The 6,000-nt window shown below is 41.3% G+C and overlaps 1 protein-coding gene across 1 annotated transcript in view; it reads left to right on the top strand.

The window, feature by feature from the left end:
* The first annotated feature begins 854 nt into the window (after positions 1 to 854).
* Positions 855 to 6,000, top strand: part of RAB27B (RAB27B, member RAS oncogene family) — a 69,789-nt gene continuing 64,643 nt past the window's right edge. The window contains exon 1 of the mRNA XM_003406713.4: positions 855 to 968. The gene's annotated coding sequence lies outside the window, so the exon portion shown is untranslated. The remainder of the gene's footprint in view (positions 969 to 6,000) is intronic.

Here is a 6,000-nt window from a genome sequence, read left to right as displayed (position 1 = left end):
ATAAAATATTATTTAAAAAAATACAAAAAAATAAGAACTTCTTCCATATTTTCCTAAGCTGAGCGCTTAGCCGTTGCACCACCAGGGATCCTTCTGATCCTTGAATTGACTTTAGAAAGCAAGGAGGGCTGGTGATACTGACAGATATATGAACACATCGGGAAACCCTGGTGGTGTAGTGGTTAAGTGCAAGGCTGCTAACCAAAAGTCAGCAGTTTGAATCCACCAGGTGCTCCGTGGAAACTCTGAGGCAGTTCTACTCTGTCCTATAGGGTCGCTATGAGTTGGAATCGACTTGACGGCAACACGTATGAGTAAAAACTGATTTTTAAAATGGGAATTTCTTTCCAGCTCCCCCTTTCTTTCCCCAGGCCCTTCTCTGTCCTCCACTTGCAATTCTTTGCTCTCTCTAGTTGATAAGGGAACCTATTCCCCTCTGAGAGGATATTATGCATCTGAAGCAGTTCTCTTCCCAGTGCCCGGGGCTCTTCGAGTCAGAGCCGTAGAAGAAAAACCCAGAGAAATAAATTGAATAAGATGAACTCACTGCTAGGGTTTGAAGCCCTAGAGCGCAGAGAATGTCACCAAAAGCCAAGTGTGTTTGTTATCCCAGCAGTTGAGTCACCAGCAAGACATGCCTGAGGTGAGCTCCTCACATCCGCGTTGGGGCTGGGAGACACGCCTTCTTCTCACACAAACCTTTCAGATCCCGGCGTCTCAGGCCGGCTGCAAGGGGTGGTGCTACATGTCCTGCCACTTGCCGTCCTGCCGGGCAGGGCTGGGGACAGATCCAGGGTCCCAGGTTGGAGATACAGGAGTTGTCCCCATGATAGACGCCTGGCAAAGGCAGGTCCCGTGCTGCTGCTGGTGTTGAAGCCCAGGAGTTCAAGGCCTCGGGAGAGGGGCAGGGAGCCGCTCTGAAATCTGACTCCAACCGTGTCGGCCGAGAAAACTTCGCAGGCTGGCTGGTGAGTAGGGAAACCGGGCTGTTCTTGCTGAAGTGCGTTCCCACCCATCCAGGGAGCTCTCGGCGCTGCCTGCGAAGGGAAGTGAGACGTGGACGCGAGCAGCAGGCCTGGGAGAAGGGGCGCGACTGCAGGCTGTGCCTGGGACCGGGCTGGTTCCGGGTGGAGCGCGGTGGACCTGCGGTTTCCTGCAGAAACACTCGCGTACGACCCAGGGATGTGTGCTGCACAGATGCCACCCGAGAACTCTGGCCGGCTGTCTTTGTTTTGGTATTTGCGTTATCAAACAGCTGGTTGGGACAAAAAACCAGGCACAGCAATGCTGATGTCCTTCTATCTGTATCTCAAAACCAATAACCAAACGCAATAGTAGTAATAAATATATCGCTACTATTACTAATAATAGTAACAAAAATAATGTGTTTAAAGAAACCTGACATAGGCAAGTCAGGCAAGTGCGTGCTAGGGCATTTCTCTGTACTTCTTCAAGCGAAATAGCCACTGAGAAATCAAGAGGAATTTCTGTTTTCCAGTTTTTGGCTCTGTTACTTCTTGTTCTGTTTAAGTGCTGCTGCTGCTGCTGTGTGTGCGCGCGCTGTTCAAGCGATCGTAATAAATTAGTGTCCAAGATTTTCCTACCTAAGGAAACATTACCTGATTTAGCACCTGAAAACTAATAGAGCAGGTGAAATGTAACTAGTGAAAGCAGAGAAAGCATTCCAAGGGAAAAGCTGAGCTTGGTTAAAGTCATCACACCTGTGGCATGTTTACCAGCTCTTTATTTAAGAGCTAAAATTAAGGGCATAAGATTCCAGTTATTTAAATGGTAAAGTATTAAACTAAGCCCTAATTAATCACATGAAATTTCTGAGTTATTAGCAACAGAATTGTTATTTAATATAATATAGCCATGACTATTGATTTAATTCTGTTTAAAAGGAAAATATGTACTGTTCACGGCATCTAGTTAAAGGTCTTATATATAAGAACACATTTATTTATATATCTTATATATACACTTATATATGTACACTTACATATATAAGTTTATTTATATATACTTATGTACACATATGTACACACTTATGTAAATATAAATTTATCTATACACATACTCAGTAATAAAAATGTGTCATCATATGCAGGATTTTATAGTGCTAAACTTTGAAGAGTTGACAGAAAAGCTGGACTTCAGCATTATGGCCCGAGGTATTTAAGTTCACTGAATTCTCAAGCTACTATAATGTCCAAATCATAGTTACCAAGTGAGAGCTATACTTGTCTCGCATCCCCCAAATAGTTATTTTTCCTAGTTTCCCAGCATAATCCTCTACCCAGATGGGATTAGGTCTTTTTGAAGGCAAAAGAGGATTCTTACAGATGATCAAAAAGGGGTAATTTTGACAGTGTAATATTAATGAGGCTTCTCTGCTTAAGAACTGACTATGAACACCGTAGAATATTACCGTCGTTGCTTTTGAAAGGAAAACAAAACATTTCACATGGAACTGGATGAGCCTGTTCTCAGAGTTGCCAAGATAGGATAAAGGGAATCTGTCAAATGTAAGCAAACCACAGCTCTCCTTTCTCATCAGCCAGTCTGGAACAGACATATTTGACCTAATGAGGAAGGTAACTCTACTGTAATCTATCTTCTCAACTCCTTGGCACACCATGCTATGCTAAAACTATCTGCTAGTTTCAGAATTGCTTTGCATTTATTTAACTGTTCTTCTGGAAAGGTGGAAGTGATCCAAAGCCCCAGGTGGCTCAGAACAGAAATCTGCTCTTTTCCCACCTTCACACTTGGAAATTTCTGATTCATTTCCTTAGCCTTTCAGTTCAGTAGACCGTGAAATGTAGACCAACTAGTCACATAAAAGCTCTGCACACAATTACTCCAGTTTCATGAATCAAGGATCTGGCAGGTTAACCAATACTTTGGCTCTTAAGCAAGTAATTATAATGGGGATATGTAAGAAAATGATTGCAGTCAAAGCAGACAGCACAAACCTGGGTGTTTCACATGAAGAGCATGCCACTTGCTTATAAGGGCTGTTAAAGGAGGATTACTTTTCACCTATTAGTAGGCGTATATGGAGCTTAGCTTTATTAGGTATTAGCAGGAAGTCACAACATCACTAACCATAATTAACTAAACTATTGTAAACCCTATATAGAGTTGAGAGTATTAATGTATTTCACAACTTTTGTGATCATTATTCATGTTCTCCAAATATTAACCTTCCCTCATCTCTCATGGATACTCCTTAAATGAGGGAAGCTTCTCTCGGTTATCAGTAATGAGAATAAAACCCTGTTTAAAAACTAGCCAAAAATTTTTCAGTAAGTTCCATCTTTTTGATTAAACCACTGCTCAACTTACTGAGAAAGATAATATATTAAACTTATTTATTTCTTGAACAAATATTTATTGAGTGCCGAGCAACAGGGGACAGGAGCACTATTTTAGACACTGTGTGTGCAGATGTGAATAAAACAGACAAAATCCCTGCCCTCAGCTTGCATTTTACCTGGGAGATAGGGAGTAAACAAGTCAAACAAGCTAAATCTATGGTACAGTAGAGGTAAATGCTAAAAAGCAGAGGAGAAATGCAGAAATTTGTTTGAAATTTTAGATACGGTGTCCAGGGAAGCCTCACTGAGGTGATAGTTGAGTATTGATTAGAAGGAAGTGAGGGAATGAGCCATGTGGATGTAAGGGCAAAGAGGACTACAGACTGAAGGAACAGCAAGCAAACAGAAAGAAGCCCATACAAATGGAGAAAAGGGAATGAGCGGAAGACATTCAGTCAGATGAGTAATGGAACCAGATCACAGAGGGCTTTGAGGGTCATCAGCACTGTACTGACTTTTGATTTTTATTCTGAGTGAAATGAGGGGACACTATGATTTGGATACAGCCTGTCAGAGATTCATTCAATAAATACTTGTTGAACACACTGTGAACTTTGGTACTCTCTAAGCACTGTGTATAACCAGTTGCTTGTCAAGCCAACTCTGCCTCATGGTGACCCCCTGCATGTCAGGGGAGAATGACGCTCCATAGGATTTTCAATGGCTGGTTTTTCAGAAGGAGATCACTACGCCTTTCTTCCAAGGTGTCTCTGGGTAGACTTGAATTGCCAACCTTTCAGGTAGCAGCCGAGTGGGTTAACTGCACCACCCAAGGACTCCTTAACACTGTAGACACCAGAAGGTAATCAAACACACAAGGCTTCTGCAATCGTGGAGCTTACATTCTAGTGTGGGGAGACAGACACATAAGTAAATAAGTAAATAAATAGTTCTGTAAGTTTCAGTGCTAAAAAGGAAAAAAAAGTCAATAAAGGGGAAGATAATGAGAGTGATCTGGGGAGACTCTGTGTGATCAGTGGTCAGGATAAGTCTCAGAGAAGGTGACATTTAGGCAACCTTGAAGAGAAGGATTGTAGGGCATCCAAAAAGGACATAGGGAGACAAGTGAGGAGGCTATTCCTGTAGATCAGGGATGACAGTGGCTTACATTAGAGCTGGAATGTGGTCACGGAGAGACGTGGATAGATTTAGGAAAGTCTTTGAAGGCAGAGCTGACAAGCTGTGTTGACAGATTGGATGAAGGGTGGGAAATGAAGGAAAGAAGAAACAAAATGATCACTAGATTTTGTGCTGAACAAACTAGGTAGATGGTAAAGCCATTTCCTAAAAAAACACTAAACTAGGGGAGGAACAGATCTTAAAGAGAAATTAGGAGTTCATATCCATCTACTTGAGGTCTTTTTGGGTATCCAAGTGGAAATACCAATTTGGGCTTTTGGATATATGAATCTGGAGCACGCGGAAGGAGTCAGTCAGAGCCGAATACAGGAATTTGAGATTCAACCACCTATGGATGCTATTTAGAGCCACTCTCTTGAGGGTTATCACCTAGAGAGATGGTAGAGAAAAAAGTATAGCACTGAGGACCAAGTTCTGCTTTATTTTAACATTTAAGGATGTTGCAGAGGAGGATGTCAAAATTAGTTGGATTTGAAAAAAACCATTAGAAAGTCTATCATCAATCAAATATTGCTAGTGCTGAGTAGTGTACAGCTATGGGTATGATATTCAGTCTCTTCAAGGCCTTGATCTTCTCCTGTGTAGAATAAAAGGAATAGATTATTTTAAGCTTGTATTATATTTGTCCGATCTAACTTGTGTAAAGTCCTCAGAGCCTGAGTAGTTTGTTCAAAGAATAGCTCAGTTTTTTACTATTTAACGTATGTGATTTTCATAAACCCGATGTACTATTGATAAATATTTCTGGACATGTGGACGTATTAAAAATATAGAGTAGAATTAGTTTTTTTTCAAGGAGGGAAAGAAAAACTAGGCATCTCCTAGTGCTTAAAAAAAAAAATGCAGAGACCTTTTCCAATGTCAAGAGTTGCCATATATTGACTAAGTGCCTCCTTGGACTGTGGTATGCCTCTGATTTTCTGAAGTTTTTTCCCAAATGCTGGGAAGTGCAGGAGAACTGCAATCCATTTGCTAATTTTTTAACTCCTTAAGTAAACTGTATATACCGCAACTAACTACATAGAAACTGTTATTCATAACCCCAGTCCCACACCCACTCCTGTTCAATCACTGATCATAATCTTCCAAGGTTGGCAATGTCCGTCATCAAACCCCACCTCTCAGGGCTTTGAAGTAAACTGCCTCTATTAGAAACAATTCTGCAAGACATATCTTTCACTTTAATGAAAACATTCTGGTATTTATAACTAAGGGTTACAACATAATGAAACAGGCTTAGATAAATAGGCCATCATATGAGAAAAGGAGCCCTGGCGGCACAGTGGTTAATAGCTCAGCTGCTAACCAAAAGGACAGCAGTTGGAATCCACCAGCTGCTACTTGGGAACTCTATGGGGTGGTGCTACTCTGTCCTGTAGGATTGCTTTGAGTTGGAATTGAATTGATGGCCATGGGTTTTGTTTGTTTGTTTGTTTTTTATGAGAAAAACCTATAATCTTCAGTTAGAAATGGTGTG

Source organism: Loxodonta africana, chromosome 11 (assembly GCF_030014295.1).
Source record: "Loxodonta africana isolate mLoxAfr1 chromosome 11, mLoxAfr1.hap2, whole genome shotgun sequence".
Taxonomy (NCBI): domain Eukaryota; kingdom Metazoa; phylum Chordata; class Mammalia; order Proboscidea; family Elephantidae; genus Loxodonta; species Loxodonta africana.
This window is presented reverse-complemented; position numbering and strand designations above follow the sequence as displayed.